The sequence below is a fragment of the Lynx rufus genome, unplaced genomic scaffold (genome assembly GCF_022079265.1).
Source record: "Lynx rufus isolate CCGP_SWC_20201006 ecotype Redwood Valley unplaced genomic scaffold, mLynRuf1.p SCAF_5, whole genome shotgun sequence".
Taxonomy (NCBI): Eukaryota; Metazoa; Chordata; class Mammalia; order Carnivora; family Felidae; genus Lynx; species Lynx rufus.
In genome coordinates this window covers 117,465,454-117,484,908 of record NW_025814867.1, presented here as the reverse complement: position 1 = coordinate 117,484,908, position 19,455 = coordinate 117,465,454, and the positions used below count along the sequence as shown (strand labels likewise).

Genomic DNA, 19,455 nt, shown 5'->3' with positions numbered 1-19,455 from the left:
TCAAAGAAAATATTTATTGATGTATCTTGTTTGTGTGCATTTGCCTGTGTATGAAAAGTCTAAATTAAGCAAATGTCTTGTCACTATAGGCACTTATCTGAGATAATTGACCATGACATAGCTGTGTGGCATCACTTAAAGAATTGGGTTGAGGAATGCAGTATAGCAACTCTCTTGAGTTTTTGGAAAACAAATCTAATATATATTAATTAACACACACACAAAAATTCTAAGCACCTCATTCTGTTTTGTTTGACAATTTTAAATGTTTTAAATTATGTAATTATTATATCCTAAATGAAAACAAGCAATCTGAAAACATATAGGGTTTTAATGGGTATTTTGTTTTTATTTATTTTCTGATTTAATGATTTGTATTATGAAGATAAATGGATTTCATTATTTTTTGGTTACTGCTTTAGTGCCAACACATAATATTTCTTTAATAAGTGTCGTTGAGGAAACAATTTAGATAGGCATAAGCCAGTTGAAGTCTCATTCTATAATAGGCACACCAGTGATATCCATGTTGCCAAATGCAGTGGCTCAGTTTTCAACCCTCATCTTTCTTATCTACTAGGAGCATTTGACAAAGCTTATCATTAATTTGTCTTCCTCCTCTAGAAACTTTTTCTTCATTTGGTGTTGCCTGGAGTGTAGTAGTTCAATAGATTACAATCTGTTTAGAAGATGTTAAAAATTTCTGAAGGGAATAAATTTGAGTATGTCTTGAGTATGGATATGACCAAACAAGAAGGCTTCTTACATCATGAAGTTGGAAGTATACCAGAAGTTTATCTGATACAAAGTGGGATTCTGATATTAATGTCCAGACTTTCATTGCATTGGTATAATGTCCAATCCTTAATTCCAAGTATATTATTGAAAACTATACTAAAAGACCTAGCTCTCTTTTGACTTTTCTCTTCTTGCAAAGTCCTGGTTTCAGATGATGTTATTGTGAGTTGTTCATTGACCTGACTCAGTTACTTTTATTTCTGAAAAGAACACTTGCTTTCATTTGCAATATTTTTTTTATACCAGCTACTCTTAAAAAGAAATCACTTTAGGTACTCTATTTATAATAATGGAATTCATAAGAAGACATTAATTTTGCCTAGTGTGTTCTGTAATTTATTATTTATATATGCCTTCCATTGTGCGGTAGCCCTGCTATTTTCCACCCAAATGTAATAATGGAAAACAAATTTTCAACTCGGCTACTTTTATTTGGAAGCATAATTTCAACATTAGGTCTTAGCTGAAAACAGGTCTCTCATTGTGCAGAAACTTGGACTCTAAACTACTTCCTGTGCAAACTATTAAACATCCTCCATCTGTAGCAGCTCAGGGTTTTACTACTTAACTGTTTCATGACTCCTTAACCTAAAGGGTGTATCTGCTCCTTTTTTTATATTTTATATATCTCATTGAAATCAGGTCACATTTACCTTAACTTTGGCCCCTTCTAGAAGAAGCTGGTAAATAAAAATGTTAATTTTTTTTTGGATTGACATGATTATAATAAAAGAGGTTTCAATTCTTTTTCTAGCTCTCTTCAATGAAAGAGACATATCTAATGAAAACATTAACCGAGAAATTTTGGAGAACAATATAATAAATCAACCAATTAACTGGGTACCCAAAACAACTTTTACTTGAAAAATTATACTTTTCAATTTTTCAGAAATGTGACTACATGGTATATTCTTTACTAGGGCTTCCATAACAAAGTATCACAGACTGGGTGGCATAAACAATAGAAATTTATTTTCTTACTGGCTAGAAGTCCAAGATCAAGGTGTTGGCAGAGTTGGTTCCTTCAAGGGACACAAGGGAAGAATCCGTACCAGGCCTCTCTCCTTGGCTTATAGATAGCTGTCTTCTTGCTCTGTGCTCCCATAGTCTTTCCTCTGTATGTGTCTGTGTCCAAATTTCCTTTTCTTATAAAGACCCCAGTCATGTTGGATTAGGGACTGCCCTAATGATCTCAGTGTTATCATCTGTTTATAGGACCTATCTCCAAATATGGTTACATCTGAAGGTCCTAGGGTTAGAATTTCAACACTATGGATTTGGTGGTGGGTGGGACACAATTCAGCCTATAGCATATGGTTAAATGCTTACCCATTTAATTTTGTTCTTTTTATTGGAACAATTTAAAATATAATGTTCTTTCATTAGTTGAGCAAATATTATTTGCTCATCCAATATTATTGGATGAACCCTGCTAGGTATTATTATAGATTAGGAGACAGGAGTGTTTATGAAAAATTAAGGTGGAATTTCTTCAGGCCACCAATGTACTTTCTCGCTTACCACAGTTCTGAGTCCTGGTTATGCTTAGCTAGCTTTATACTTTCATATGATCTGCGCTTGCAAATACATGAATTTCCAAACACTCTGCTGGATTCTCTCAGCTACACAGAGAATTTGTTCTCTTGAAGATCATATAAATTTACCTTCAGGGAAAATGTAACCTCTTTGGAGAAAAATGTTGAAGCAAATCAGTGCAGTAGGAGGTAATATATGCAAGAGTAGAACTATTTAGGAGGTAATGCAAGTGCATAGCTAAGGAACAAGTGACTCCGTCTTAGAGAGGAAAAATTCTTCACTCACTGACAAGGTGCCATATGAATTGGGGCTTGAAGATCAAAGAGTAGCTAGTAGGCACTCGGAAGCAGCAGAGCAGGGAAAACAGGAATTTTGATTTCCTATTTATGGAACTGTGGCATAGAGTGTCTTTTGTAACTGCACTCCCCCTCAAATAATAATAATAAAAACCAGAAAAAAAAGTAGGATAAGCAAAACCCAATCAACAGAGAAGTGTGATTAAGAGTGCAATCTGAGCTCGATTGCGAGTTCACACCTCCTCTCTGTCCTTCCTAAAGTGTGTCAGCAAGATCTATAATCTTTTGGAAGCTTAGTGTCCTCATCGATGGGAAGACATCTCTTTACCCCTGAGATTAGTTAGGGGGATAATATTAAATTACAAATATCAAGAACTCGGAAAATATATCTGCTCAATAAAAAGTACTCAGGGCATGATTGTGTTGGGGACTAGTCAAGCGTGGGGAAAGAACACCACAATCCAAGAAGGAATTCCTAGACATCTGTTCTAGAAACCACAATACACCGTGCAGTGTTCATTAACTTACATTTGACACCTATAATACTGTTGGATGACCGTTGATATTAAAAATATTGTACTCTTGGCCTTCTTGGATTCAGATTTATAGGAATAAAGAGTTAATTCTCTTCAAAATAACAAGGCTAAAGCTTTAAAGCAGTAAACTATGATAATGAATATGAACAAGGGTAAAATACACTGTATAAAATCAACACCATATATTGTAAAATAGTATATATCACATATAATAATATATGTGTAAAGCTTAGTAAAATAAACACTAAATGGTATTTATAACAACCTAAATCATTGTGGGATTTAGGAATTAGCTCTCCAGTAACAAGAATACAAAGTTGACTAGGGCATCACACCAGAACATTTTCTTTCAGGTGTACGTATATCAGGTGTACTAGCTTTCTTCGGTATAGTGCTGTAATCCGACTTCATTATCAAGAATTGACTTGGGTTCTATATTTTGAAGGGGGTCATAATGCAAACAAATTGAAACATGTTACCATTTTAGGTGCCAAATAGCTCTGGATGTTGAAGTCTTCTGGAGGCATGTAATATTAGGAAAATAATATTGGGAGCCATCCTGCTGCTAATCCAGCACAAACAATTGTTTTAAAATATATCAGCTTTAGCCTAATTTGACCAGGAGATCAGAGCTGATCGTCAGTTGTAACATTAGAAGCAGAATTTAGAAAAGCATTTTCAAATGAAGTATATCTTGGCACATCTATCATTTCTACCTGAACTTTGAATTTATCTGTGGATATTCTCTGAAATATTTTGTAGAAAGTTGAACAAAAATTAGTTTGGATAGCAAATAGAGGTATAATGGTATAACATTGTAGTTTATGTTAATAGAATATTGAAACCACAGAATAAATTCTGTTGAATACCTTTTCTTTATGTGGGCCATTTATAAGATATGGGAACATTTGAGATACCACAAACAATTGGTCAAACTGTACACAGAGCAAACAAGAACTCTGTAACTTAAGTGGTTGGCTGTGATTTTTGGATTTAATTTTTTTTAAGTTCAAAATTGCTCTGTTGATAATTATTAACTATTTCCCCAACTGGTAATGGTCTTGGCATCACTGTGGGGATAGTTGTTACAATTTGGTAAACCTATTTTACACAATTTAATTTGTCATTAGAAAAAAAATTCTCAATCATTTTTATTTAGATCAATTCCTTTTTCTTTGAAAATTTTTATTACACAAGAGAATGTTCTGAATATACACCATTTAGTTTTGTAAGTTTCTTCCAGTATATTTACATACTATATAAACATTAGGCAAATAATACTGGACCATTTCTCCGTGCTCAAAGTGTTAAATTTTCATTCATCCCTAAAATTTTATGAACATCTCATGTATTACACTTTTTTTAATCCTGAGCATGTGTCTATTTAACATCCCATGTTATTTCATTGTTTTTACTCCTAATAACATCCACTTTGGGCTGTGAAACACTGTACACTATATATTGTAGAACATCTATGATCATATGATAGTTTTGATAGTGGAATATTTACCACAATTATTCTGTTTACAATTATCTTTAAGTCACAATTGAAATAGAGGTAAGTCTATTCTCAAGTATTCTTCCAGAAATTAACTTTTCTTTAAAAAATACTAATATTTCAAAACATGTTAAAACGTACTATAAAATAACGCAACCAGACTTCATCTAAACATACAGTAATACCATGTTCCTGCATTTGTTTCAAACCCATTAATCTTTGCCAGTAACCAGGGGGAATTTACAGTCAAAATTTCTATAGATTACTAGTGGATCAGAGTTCTCCAAAACTGACATTAAAATCAGTCCTTTCTGTCTTGTAGAGGTAGTCTGGTGTATTGGCACTCATATAGGACTGAGCATAAGACCTGAATCTTGGTTGGCCTAGGTTGGACCCTTATTAGCATTGTGACATTAGACATTTTTGTCTCCAGATATCAATTTCTTTTCTTGTAAAGAAAGCCTCAAGGTCTCTTTATGTGGTAAATGCACTATTCCAAGCCCTGTATCCATGGTATGCACTGATCTTTTCTGTTCAACAATAAAATGCTTTTTCAAAAGTTACAGTTGCTGCCTCAGCAACTTCTCTGCTGTAACCTCCTTCATTCCATAAAGTTTTGGAAACACCTCAGCTACCTAAAAACAAACGAACAAAAACATTTTTATAAGTCACCAAGTCAGCAGTATCCTTCTGTTTACTGGTTTATTCTTCTCAGACCTTATACTTTTTACTCTATTCTTCATATTAAATTAAAAAATTCTTAAAATTCCCTCCTGGCTTGTTAGTCAGTTAGCTATCTCTGCCTTGTTTTCTCCCTATTCTAATCCTATCTCTATAAATGCTCCTTTTCCAGCAGTATTTACCATACTTGAAGACCTTTTTTGATGTGGAGATGATTTTAATATAGATGCTTTGAAAGAGCAATTTTTGTAAAGTTTCATCTCTTTCATCAGCTCATCTTTCTCTTCCTAACCTCTAAACATAAGCATTTCATACGGTTTCTAAAATTCCTTTTTTTCTTTTTTAATCATCATAACAATTTCCAAAGCTTTAATTATGAAACTTCAAAATCTGAATTTCTACTCTTCCACCCTTTTTTCTCCCATGACTTCTAGATGACCTTTCTAACTTTTGAAAAAAAAATCTTTGTGTTTCATGTTGACATGTCAGACTTAGCTTATATTAAACAAAACTTCTCCCCTTCTTCCTATAACTTTTCCTACCTGTATTGCTGCCTCTCTCTGCTAATGGCATTATTTCCAAGTCATCAACACAGATTAGTGGAAAATAGGAAAGGCTTTGTAATGGAAGTGTTCTGAGTTTGAGTCTAGGCTCCACCATTTACCAGCTGTCCAATTTGGGGCAAGTGGCTGAATCTCTTACTGACCTTTTTCTTTGTCTTACCTCTAGAATTACTTGATAATAGCACTTGAAGTGCAGGGCTTTTGAAGGGATAAAATAATGCGTTTCTGAGAAAGCCCATTACTAGTAACATCGTTGTCATAAAATGGTCAATATGATTATCAAATGTTAGCTTTAAAACCTCAGAGTCATTTTCAGGGCTTTAATTTTCTCAAGCCAAAAATCCATCAATTGCCAAGTCATGGTACTACTCCTGAAATATTACTCTCTTTCAAAAAATTAACCCATTCATTTGCTCATTTAGTGAATGGATTATGTGGAGCTATGTTAGGTGCTGGGAATCAATAATGAGCAAAACGGCCAAACCACCCTCTCTTAACTAACCACAGTAACTTTGGAATTCATCGCCCTCCATTCCTCCAATCAGTCCCAAATTCAGTAAAACCTTGGATTGTGAGTAACTTGTTCTGCAAGTGTTCCGCAAGACAAGCAAACATAAAGGAGCAGTGTCTTGCAATATGAGTAGTACATGATGCCAAGCATCACATGATCACAACTGAGCCAATGGTTCTTCTCTGTCTCTCCTCTCTCTCTGCGGAATTGTGGGTGATCATCTGTCTCCCATGCTCAGATGCTCAGTCTCAGGCCACAGTGTTTGACTGAAGTCCCTGATTTTTCAGAACGTTGGAAGATGCCCACAACGGGGACTAGTGTATTTTTTTGTCACTTCAGGGCACCTATAGATGGCCCTTTGCTTTTCCATATAAGAGTGAGGTTAGGAATGCTTTGCCTCATTCTAGGTCAGAATGCCTGGAGATAATAAACCCTCTCCTCTGGTACCTTATTGCCAGTTACATTAAATGCAATATATGACAAGAGTTTATTAATACTGTACTGTAATCAACATCCGTTAGTGATAATGAAAGTCATCCTACAAAACAACCCTCCTCTTTCTTGTCACCCTCACACCAGCTATAAGATTTTCAAAGGTAAGTGCAGGTTACTTTGTTTATTTTTCTTTATATTTGTATTTTGTATTTTCTTGGTTGTTTTGTATTATGTTACAGTGTTGTAATCATTTTTATATGAATGTTTTTGGGGTGTGGAATGAATCATCTGAGTTTTCATTATTTCTTATGGGGAAATTCTTTTTGATATACAAGTGCTTTGGATTACAAGCATGTTTCCGGAACGAATTATGCTCGCAAACCAAGGTTTTACTGTACTCCTGTCAAAGTTATGTCTCTAAATCTGATCTTTATTGGAATCTCTTGAATGATGAGTGAGTTACATTCCAAACCATGATGATCATCTCCCACTTCTCCAGTTTTCTAGTATTCTCTGTAGAGCTGCCAGATTGAGGCTATGAAATACGAGTCTTGTTGATCCTTTACTCAGATCCTGGATTGGACCCTAACTCTTCCAACTTCCCCAGTCTTCCCCTGCTATACTCTTTTCTTCCCTCTTCTGAGGAACCACATACACCTTACTCCTTGTGGCTTTTTATTCCAAATACACTCCTAGGGGCCTTCTACTTCTTTTTCCTTTGCCTTGAGTGCTCTTTCCTGATGCATCCATACTTCTTTACTAAAATATCACCTACTCAGGGAAGTCTTCCTTTGCCAGGAGCCCATCCTCTCAGGTGTTTAATTAACATTTTTGGTGAGGTCTTTCTGGGTCCTTTGGGTTTTTTTTTTATTTTTTTTTTAAGTTTATCTATTTTGAGAGAGAGAGAGAGAGAGAGCATGCTTGTGAGCCCACCCATGAGTGAGAGAGGGGCAAAGAGAGAGGGAGAGAGAGAGAATACCAAGCAGGCTCCACACTGTCAGCTCAGAACCCAACACGGGGCTCAAACTCATGAAATCATGAGATCATGACTTGAGCTGAAACCCAGAGCTGGACGCTTAACCAACTGAGCCACCCAGGTGCCCCTGGGTCATTTGTTTTAAAATCTTCTCTTCCTCCCAACATACACAACTGTCTCCCCTCCTTGTCTTTTATTGCTTCTTCTTAAAACATACCAGTATACAAGAAAATGTAAATTTAACTTATCTTTTTTTTTTTTTTTGGTCTGTCTTTTCCACTAGAATGTAAGCTCCCCACGGAGAGATATTTCAGACATTTTGGTTGTTGATATAATTCCAGCACCTAATAGAATCCCTAGTGTATAACAGGTGTTTAGTAAAAACATGTTGAATTAATCAAGGAAGCTTCCTCTTTCATTTTATCAGCTCACAATAACCAAACTGAGTTAGTACTTTTGTGTTTTTATGCATTTTTCCATATTTCTTCCTGTGTCTGGATTGTGTTCCTTTTCCTCTTTTCTCCATCTTTACCTATTTTTACTCATCAAAAATTCCACTTATGTTTAAATTTCTTGCTAAATGCCATCTCTTAGCTGTTCTTCTCTTTCTCTGGCCTCACACTGGTCATTGCCATTCTTTGATGGATATATGACATTCTCCACCCTTCTCTAATGTCCCACACCCAATGTATCATCAAATCCTTTGGCTCTACTACCAAAATATTTCCAGAACTTGATCTATTCTTTCTCTGTCTCATTGATAACATTCTGTCCTCTGTCACCTAAGCTATTATAATAACCTCTTAATGATCTCACCACTTAGACCACTTCTCCTTAAAGTTTATTTCCTACACAGCAGCTCTTAACCTTTTTAATACATGAATCAGATCATGTCACTCTTCTGGCCACACCCTTTACTGACTTCTGATTTTTTCTGAGAATAAAATCCAAATTCCGTCACGTGGTCAACAATGACCTAAATGCTTTTATATTCAACAATCTCTCTGATTTAGTATTTTACCACTTAATGCCTGGATCACTCTGTTTCAGACTCAGTGGCTTCTGTGTTATGCCTGGATTATAACACCATCCTCAGTCTCCTAGCCAACGGACTTTCTGTTCTCTCAGCCTGAGCTGCTTTATCAGCGGATATTCTCTTGGCCTGGCTTCTCACTCCATTCAGGTGGCTGCAAAAATGAGACCTTATGCCTGGTTACCCTATCTAAAATATCATTTTAATCAACCCATTTGTGGTATTCACTCCTCTTAACCTGTTTTTATCTTTGTTTTTCTTTGTAATGATTATCACCATCATACCTATCGTGTGTATGCCTCTGTGTGTGTGTGTGTGTGTGTGTGTGTGTGTGTGTGTGTGTGTGCTTACTCTTTGTTTTCTCTCAGTATAACATAAGCTCTATGAAAACACTGGTGGCTTTCGTATTATTTTTTTCATGAAGGGGAGGAGGTCCCCAGGGAGTAGAAGAGCACATGGCCTACAATGGATTTCTGTTGAACAAATGAATGACTGTCTAATGTTAAGACTTGTAGACACATATATCTGCTTTTATAATGTAAGGTTTTCAAGGGCAGGAAACCCTCACTTCTGCATCTTTATCATAATGAGAGTACCAGAAAATAATTTTATAGTATGTAAGGGCTTGATAAATATTTTTTTACTTAGTTAATAGTAAGAACTATGTAAGCACTTATTAACTATAAATATCATCTATTAAGCAACTGAATAATCCTATATGAAAGAAAATATTATTATTTCCATGCTGATATGAGATAATCGACACCACACATTGACCAGTATGGAGTAAAACCATAGTAAGAATAATATATATTTTCATTTTATTAAATTATAGAATATGACTGTTAGCATGTTATACAGATAGATTATATACCTTTTATTTAAAAAAAAGAATAGTGAAAGGAATTGAAGTGGAATGTCTAATAAAATTAAAGAACTATATATGGTACCTGGCACATTGTGGAATATTATTGGCAGAAATGTACTCCACCTAGAATAGCAAACTTCTCAAAGATAAAAGACAGCAGACTCATTTATAATAAAACATGAATTGGTTCAGTATTGTTAAGTTTTGTTATTTATTATATTTATTGAATTTCAGGACAGTAAAACAAAATATACTTGTCACAAGTTGTGGTGACCTTAAGTAAATAAATAAATCCTGGATGAGTTAAAAAAAAATAGGAAACAAGGAAAGCTTGAATTTGAAACATATTCCTATTATTTTATACGGAAAAAATCTGTGTATTCTGATGACATTTGCAGTTAACTCAGCTTTAGCAAAGTAATAAATAATATTTGTTTACTGCTTCCCAGGTGCGGCACAAGATTACACCTATTTTAAATGGATAATCTACTGTTGGTCACATCTCCAGAGTTTACTATTATTTTTTTCCCATTTTACAGATGTGTGAATTAAATCAGGGTCAGTAGGGGCACCTGGGTGGCTCAGTCAGTTGAACATCCAACTCTTGATCTTGGCTCAGGTCATGATCTCACAGGTTGTGGGATCGAGCCCCAGGAGTGGGGCTCTGCACTGATAGCATGGAGGCTGCTTGGGATTAATCTCTCCCTCTGCCTCTCTCCTCTCTCAAATAAATAAACTTAAGGAAGAAAAGGAAATCGGTTGATTTTCCTATTAAGTAGCAGAGCTAGGTTTCAAATCCAGGGTCCCTTTGTCTCTAGAGCTTAGACCCTTAATCTGGGCTCCCCAGGATATCAATGGATAAAGGATTAAAAATATTCCTGTGAAATAAATTTGCCACCCTTGTGAAAAGAACTGCAGAAGAAATCTGCAGCTTTAAAATGCTTGCTGTAAAGCAGCTTACATTTCAGGGAATTGCTCTCAAGAATCACACTTATTGTGTTAAAAATAAACTTAGTTATCTGAAGATCTATAAAACTTAGCATATGTTCCACAGTGACATGAGTTAATTTCATTTCCGTCACTGTGAGTGCTCCACAGGTATATCGTAAATTGCTATGAATTACTGTGGCTGTGACCCATTATCATAGCAGGAAATTACATGAATCTCACAACTGATATGAAATGTACTGCTGTCACTGCTATGCATTAATTTCTAAGTAGTTGGCCATTTGTAATAATTCTGTAAATGTCCATCTTAGCACAGTTTTCAGTCTAGACAAGTGAAACCAATGTGCATGGAATTTCCCCCCCATTATTTCCAAGCAGTTATTCTGAATTCTAAAATTACCTTTTTATTGGACAATTTCATATTGAACATTTTCCCAAGAATTGGAAACATGATAGTTTCAATGTCCTACTCCCTAATTTTCAAGGAAATTTATTCTATAAAAAGTAAAGTCATTTGGCTATATGTGAATAAGAACACAGAATGAGAAAATCACTGATAAATATAAACAATTTTTCCAACTTTTAAGGATAGATAAATGGTTTCTTAAATTGTTTTTTAACCACATCAACCTCCTTTTTGCTGAGATAATTTTTAGATAATGGTATATACTATATGGTTATAGTTCTAAGAATACCATATTTGCAATTATGTGTTTTCCATTATAAATAGAAATATTTCACCATTAAAAATCAAAACGCTATAATGCAAATTGGACTTTTCCTATATTTCCTTTGATATTGATATTCATTCCCTTGCAGAAAAAATAAATTCAAATTGAAAAAGTTTGACAATGGGAATTTGTATAAATTTCCACATGGTATTTTTTATACTTTGGTACAGTGATCACATCTGTTGCAAATCGGTCCCTCTGACTAGAAATTCACTTTTCTGGTAGATCTTCAAGCATTTTGATTCATTTTTGAAAGTTTTTCCACCATCTCCCAGACTTTAAGAGTCTTTTTCTTCATCTTCCAAATTTCTGTCACCATCTATTCTAAAAATCTTTATCATAAATTTATTGACACATAGTTCCTAGCAATTTACTTCCTGTGAATTTTTTTTTATTACAAAAATGCTTGGGGCGCCTGGGTGGCGCAGTCGGTTAAGCGTCCGACTTCAGCCAGGTCACGATCTCGCGGTCCGTGAGTTCGAGCCCCGCGTCAGGCTCTGGGCTGATGGCTCAGAGCCTGGAGCCTGTTTCAGATTCTGTGTCTCCCTCTATCTCTGCCCCTCCCCCGTTCATGCTCTGTCTCTCTCTGTCCCAAAAATAAATAAACGTTGAAAAAAAAATTTTTAAAAAATAAAAAAAAAATGCTTAGAAACATAGAATCGGTTTTATATTTACTCAGTAGGGCCACTCTTTGAGACATAATTATACAAAATATTGATTTTTAAAATTCAATTCATTATTCACCCGAAAGCATACTTCTGTGCGTTGTTAGTTATGTAACTTTAATATTTGGCACATTGCATGATATTGAATTTTAGTAAATTTAGTAAATTGGCTACTTGATTTTAGGCACCGTGCTAGATGTTTGGGAGGGGAAGATGAGCCGAACCAGAGACTATGTAGAGGAGAACAAATAATGAATAAAAAAATAAGTGAATATGTATTTATAAAATAAAAGTTGATATAACGATGGATATAACACAAGGACAATATGTTCCTTAAGTTCAGGTACCCTGTTTATCTCTTTTGTTACTACATTATTGAACTAGAGCTTGGCACACAGTAGTTACTCAGTAAATATAAATGAAATGTTCTTAAAAGGACATATGTCGAATTTAATGAGAGCACTGTTTCATTAAGAGAAAACTTAAACAAAATGCATTTATATATGTGCATGCACTTTGATATTTTTTCTGTCGATGCTTTCAGTCTTTCAGTACAAACAGGAGTCTTTCTGAAATATATTTTAGTAGTCAAAAAGTTCTAGTATAATGAGCTCTGTTACTCTCTGCACTTGTGGGTGTATCCTGGTTACATTCATAAGAAAAACGTACATCCTTCTATAATCTTTTGGGAAATATTCAGTGTACGTTCATTCAACAGAGGTTATCTTCTTACAACATCTCTTCTGGATCTTTGCAGCGGTTTTTCCTAAGCCCTCTTCTTTTCTTCGGAGAATCGACTCCCAGTCCCGAGCTAACCCTGTGCCTATTTTCAGTGGTTTCCCACTGTAGCAAATGAAGTCGAGGCATGCCAATTGATATTTCCAAATTGGCCCAGGTCTTTCTGTTCATTTCCTTTCTTTAAAAAAAAAATAATATTTATTCATTTTTGAGAGACAGAGTGTGAGCGGCAGAGGAGCAGAGAGAGAGAGGGAGACACAGAATCCGAAGTAGGCTCCAGGTTCCTAGCTGTCAGCACAGTGCTGGACTCAGGGCTCAAATTCATGGACCGCGAGATCATGACCTGAGTTCATGAGCCGATGTCAGACACTTAACCAACTGAGCCATCCAAGCTCATTTTTTTAATGTTTATTTATGAGAGAGAGAGAGAGAAAATGAGCGTGAGTGGGGAGTGGGCAGAGAGCAAGGGGACAGAGGATCCAAAGCAGGCTCTGCCCTGACAGCAGAGAGCCAAATGTGGGGCTCCAGTTCGCCAACCGTGAGGTCCTGACCTGGACTGAACTCAGACGCTTAACTGACTGAACCACCCAAGCACCCAGGCCTTTCTGTTCTAAGTGACTGCCCCCAGACCTACTGCTCAGTGCCCTGTGTTCTAGCCAAACTGGATTCCAATTCCTTAAACAGGTTCTGTCCCCACATATCTGTGTATGCCCCCATATTTCCACCTGTAGAAGCGCTATCTTTATTACCCTTCTGTCTCTTCTTCCTTAATGTTTTCCCACAACTTTCCTTCCAGCAGAAATCCTTTCTTTCCCCAGTCCTTGAAGTACCTCGAAGAGCAAGTGTATTGTCGTCTGCCTTATGTGACACATATGCCTCTCACTCTGGCATCAATTTCTGGAGACCAAAAGTCACATGTCACTTATTTTTTTACTATCCATGGCTTCTAATCTAAGCTTTACATAGAAATAGTTAGCAAATGCATCTAGAATTTAATAAAACTACTGTTAGAGAAGCATCTTAAGACATCACAAATCACCACAGAAAATCACAGTAGGAAACTACCAAACTATAGCAAACTGTAAAAAGAGTAAGATGTCTAAAACCGTTCTCTTGCATTCATACCAGGAGAACTATGTGCTTGAAGGTAACCCTCCCACACACACTGTTTACATCTTTTTGTAATGCACACGCTTTGCATTTACCACCAGATGCGAAATAGAACACTATGATTAGATTTACTTTGCTCGTTAGAATAGAATCTTACCAGTCTTTGTGGGAGGTAGAAGATGAGGTTATTCAGGTGAGCTTCTTTAAGGCATGTCTGGGACTTGGCAAATCTAAAATCGTAAAACAGATGGGATGAGGGCTGAGCAAAAGTCCATTCTACAGAGACGGGGCAGTGCTATCTAGAAACTTTAGACAGAGTTTCTGAGGAGATTCATAAATCTTGGAAGCTGGTATTGGAGTATGCAGCCAAGTCAAGTAGACATCCGAGGTTAATAATCCTGTTGGCAAAGGATGTATAACATTGGTTCAACCTTAGGGATACATTAGAATTGCCTGGACAATTTAAAAACAAATAATTAGTTTGGGCAGAAACCCTGAAGCAGTATTTTTAAAAGGCTCCCTGGCTAATGTTACCAGAAATAAGAACCATCGACGTAGGGAATTAGATAGACGGTGTGGTCAGAAATATGGCACACTTGTCCACAGGTGCAAAGCTGTGGCAACAGCCCTGAGGTCTCAGCACAGTGTACCACTGAACCCCACCAGGGAGGAAAACGACTCAAATCAAGATGGTGAATCCGTGGCCACTCTAGTTCTTGTCTCAGTCTAGAGGTTTAAGGAACTGAGAAACACTGAGCATGAAGATGGAACCATTTGTATGTGAGGGAGTGGCTAAAGTAAAGACAGAGGATCCAAGGTAGGTACGGATAGCAGACCCCAGGAGCCCCACACCCGAAGACACCGCCTTTAACAGCCTGCGGCTTACTGTAGCTACAGAAAGTACCATGGCACGTTCAGTATTCCTGAGAATTCTAAACAGGGGTCTCACGTCATCCTCACTCTTTGTCTCACTCTCTGAAATCTTTTGTTGGCTTTCCTTATTAATATTGTCTGGCCTTTCACTCCTTTCCTAGTTTTTACCTCTTTTTGGTGTGCTTTACCCTAACTAGGATGTTGTTCCCCCCTTAAGTAAGGCAATTCTAATTTGATGATTATCAAATTTTTGTAGAATACTTAGGAGTTAAGGGTGGGTAGGGGAGTGGATAATAGTCATTATTATTAAGATTACCAGTCATACCATCCCAGGCCTGCCCTTTTGGGGCATTTCTATTCTTAGACTCTAACCCATACCTTGTTATCTGATGTTTGTTTTCAACATCAAGTCCCCATCTCTCTTTTCATTCCCTGGTTACAAAGGTAATTCTCTGATTTGACCAAAAATCAACATCAACAGCGAGACAAATTAAAAACCAAACAATTCTATTCCTTACTTGTTTCAACTCTTTTATCTTACTCTATCTTGTTATAGAATGGTATTAGAAATAGGTATCTGTGTGCATGCTCTTCAGACCAGAATGGGCTAAAAACTATTTATTAATAAGTGGAGATATGATTTTTATAGATATAGCTGTGCCTGACAATTGACAGTGACGTTCTTACTGTAAGTGATTATGCAATTCCACGTGTAAAATGCTGATGCATGGCAAATGTTCAAGTATTTCTAGGATGAACATTGAATTTTGAAATGGCTATGCATGTGTACAGAGGGGAATAAACATGGGATCAAGAAATATGAGTGGAGAAAGAATAGCACGAATCAACTTAATATCTAATGCAATTTTTGAGTGCAAGATTAGTCATCATTAGCATTTAGTAAAGTGCAGAATTATGTGTTTCTTATTAACCATTGAAATGCAAATGTAATATTGTAAACTAAGACTATCGGTGATCATTTTTTTTATTGTCTTCTGCAAATTTCTAAGAAACTGGTTTTAAATCTTATAAGGTAAATCATGAAAGTTCTTTTTCTTACTTTTTAAATGTTTCCCAAATTATGTCAGCCTATGCAGTAAACATATTGCAAGTTCTCCTCTCTTAGAAAATGTAAACATTTTCCTTCTTACTTCCTATTAGCAAGTAGCTAAAAATGTGTCCAAGAGAGTAATTAATATCAATGAGTATAAATCCTTAATTACTATCATTGAGACTTATCAGAATGATAGTTATTATGTTAAATACTGATAAACTATTAAAAATATATGTTTTCCTCCCAAAATACATGTTTCACTCAGTGACAAGGAACTGTTATATCCAGAAAAATATAAATAATCTCCTTTGTATCCTACTCTATGTTTTGATAATGGGGAGGTTCACCGTGTTTATACCCTGGGAATAGGTTTCAGAATGACTTTTTTAGGGAGATGATGTCTGGATACATGATTTTCTAATAGTCAAAATAATTTGGAAAAATAAAAATAAAACCACAAGGAACTCAGCTCTGGCCTTTGTGGTCTAATAATAAAATCTCAGAGTAACAATCTGGGAAAGAGGCTAAATATCAAAATTGTTGATTTTGGAGAATTTGACCATTAGAAAAAAAATTGAATTCTTTCTAGTTCTGTATTCCCTTCTGCTGAAGACATTACTGCTGAAAACCCCTTGCAGAGTTTTTTGTTTGTTTTAATCAGGAAAATGAAGGGAAAGATCTTTTCTTTGTACCGCGCAATTCTGTATGTCACCAGTTAGTTCTATATGGCACCCATTTTATTTTCCCAGGTTTTCCTTGTGACAATGACTATGGCAATATAGTATTTCTAATAAATTATGAACATTATACTTTAGTTCTTGGAATAGGAAGAAAGGTTAAACATGAGCATTCTTTAAGTTTATGAAGTGTAAACATTACAACCACAGCTTTAATTAGTGATTTTGTTGTTGCTGCTGCTGTTGAGAAAAATGCTCATTTAGGGATTTTATTTCTACTGTCTTTAGTCCTCAGCAAATGCCAGGGTTTGGGACTTGCTCTTTTTGCCAGTGGACTGAGAGGGCAAGCCACCATCACTTACAGGCAATTTGGTCTTGATTACAAATTAATGAAGTGATAATTGCTCTATGCAGCCTTTTATGTGCAAAGCATGCTGGTGCTGTTTGTATTATCTTCTTGCAATTTATACCTCAGCATTCAAGGACTTGTGATAGCCTGCCAAATTAGCATTGAGAGGAAAAATGTTAAACTACGGGGATATCTCTATAATTAAAATCATATTTTACTTCAAATTATGAAAATCTCTGATCTTACCCTCTGTTTGATGTTTAGAAAAATACTGTCCATATCAGGATTAATTTGCAGCTGATTCATCGGTTGAAGTACACACTCCTATCTATTCTGATAAGAAAAAAAAAAACAAAACAAAAACAAAACAAAACAAAACAAAAAAAAACCCTTGATCTAAAAATTTTAAGTCACTTGATTTATTTTTAAATAATGATATCCATGATCTAATTTTCTCTCAAGTGTGCAAATAAAGGCCTTGCTCTCTGGAGTTTTTGCTAGTTCTGTACAATGTCATAGTTCTTTACAGTGTCATCGTAGAACCACGGTAACAATAATAGACAAGATTACACATAGTGCTGACCTTTCACATCAGAGTTTTTTGGAGTTCCAACTCTGTTCACTTTTTTATTTTTCTGATATTAAACATATATATGAATTTTGCTTTAACTGTGACTTTACTCTTACAGGCAATTCAGAGTACAATCCTCAGAACTTAGATGCATAGGTACACCTTTTTTCTTAAACACTTCCTGTATAATACAGTCATAGAGTGGATGTTTGAAAATGGTATATTGATGATTATTTAAAGTACAGTGAGGGTGTTTCTTTTCTTATATTAATATGTAACTATAGCTTGTATATTCGTTATAGGGTTTTCTAAAACATTCTAAATTTGTTCCTTTCATGGACTTTGGTGTGACAGTGAGGTCAAGCCCATTTTGCTTCTGGAAAATGAGCACTTCTCTTGTATTCCAAACTCTGGAATCAAAGTTATTAACATAAAGAGTGCTTTTTGCTATTTGCTTTTATTTTGTTTTTAGGTTGGTAGAAGAGCAGGGGAGAGTAAGAAGTTTTTAACCTATTTATTACATTAGTGAGGTCTACATATTGGATTTGATAATTCAAACATACTAATGTAAATTATTTTTTTTTCTTAACGTGTTTCAAAGACCAAATAAATGTTGTATTTCTTGCTTGTGGTTACCATCAATTCAATAAATTAATATTGTATCTAATTTTGTGACTGGAATTTGTGGATTGGAACTCTTATGTGTTTTTAAGATGTATAATTACAAAAGTGTTCGTACATCTTAAATGCTGTGCGTTTAAGTATTGAAAACTTGTCATTTGTGATGAAAACAATTAACTCCCTCAGTGGAGGAAAAAAAGTGGAACGCATTTATAACGAGTTTCATGAGAATTTTGTTTATAAAATTAAAATATATTTTCTAATAAGGACTTTATGTTTGCACTCCTTTGAGTGATTTCCTTCATATAGTATAAGAAAATAATAATTTTTATACATCTCTCAAAATATGAAGTTGTGTCCTGCATATTATGGAGTATATGAAGAGGTCCAAAGCATAGCGAATGCATAGGAAACCAAAACTAATCTTAGCATGCCTCCTGGATTAAATTTGTAAATGCATTAGGTATTTAATAAAGATTATATAGCACAGAATGTTTCTTAAGAATGACAGGATTATGGAAGGCATCAAGGAGAAAACAGCACAGTCAGGTTGGGGTTATACCATAAACAAGAGAAAATCTAACATGGCTTTTGACAACAGTAAAAAAGGTTTACAGTGACGAGAGCATAGTTATGTGCATAAGTGAAACATGTAATTCACTAGTCTCAATTCAAACTTTTAGAAAAATATCAATGTATTTTGGGATCAGTTTTTGGAAGAATGCCAGTATCAAACTAAAGAGTGTGAAGTTATTTGTATAAATAATGGTCAGCCAGAGAAGGCTTTGAATTCAAGTATGACATGGCAAAAGATGTATTTTCCTGTAGCACGAGACAAAATTGGGCATGGCAAAAAGAAAGTGTAGACACAGGTGTAATAGTTAGAAACAGATGGTATAATAGTTGCACAACAGTAAGTACCACAACGTGATGCTAACTTAAAAGCTTCCCCAAATCTGTCACAAGGATAACAGAAAGCAGTGCTTCACTGTCCTACAAAGTCCTGAAACTATTTAAGTGTTTTTTACAGTGAATACATGTTATGTTAGGATAACCTTAACTGCTATAACAGTGAAAACCCAAATAGCCACCTATTTCTTGCTTGTGTAAAATTCAATGGGTAAAACATATTAAGAATTGAAATGTTTGCTACATTTACGTCTTCTGCTTTCCATGTGTAACTATTAGTTTTTTATTTTGTTGGCAGGGGGAGGCATGTTTGTATTTTTACTTCAGACTTTCTTCCATGGTTCACCCAACATCTACTCCTTGAAATGGTTATATTAAAAAAATGTCATGCATGGAGATAAGTGGTCATGACATCATCCAGATTCACCTTGTTATGCCTAGATACTGATTTTACAAAATTCTGGACCAAATTGGAAAA

At 35.3% G+C, this 19,455-nt stretch overlaps 1 protein-coding gene across 1 annotated transcript in view; it reads left to right on the top strand.

The window, feature by feature from the left end:
- EPHA3 (EPH receptor A3) overlaps positions 1-19,455 on the top strand; it is a 352,910-nt gene that overhangs the window by 76,619 nt on the left and 256,836 nt on the right. The window lies entirely within an intron of this gene.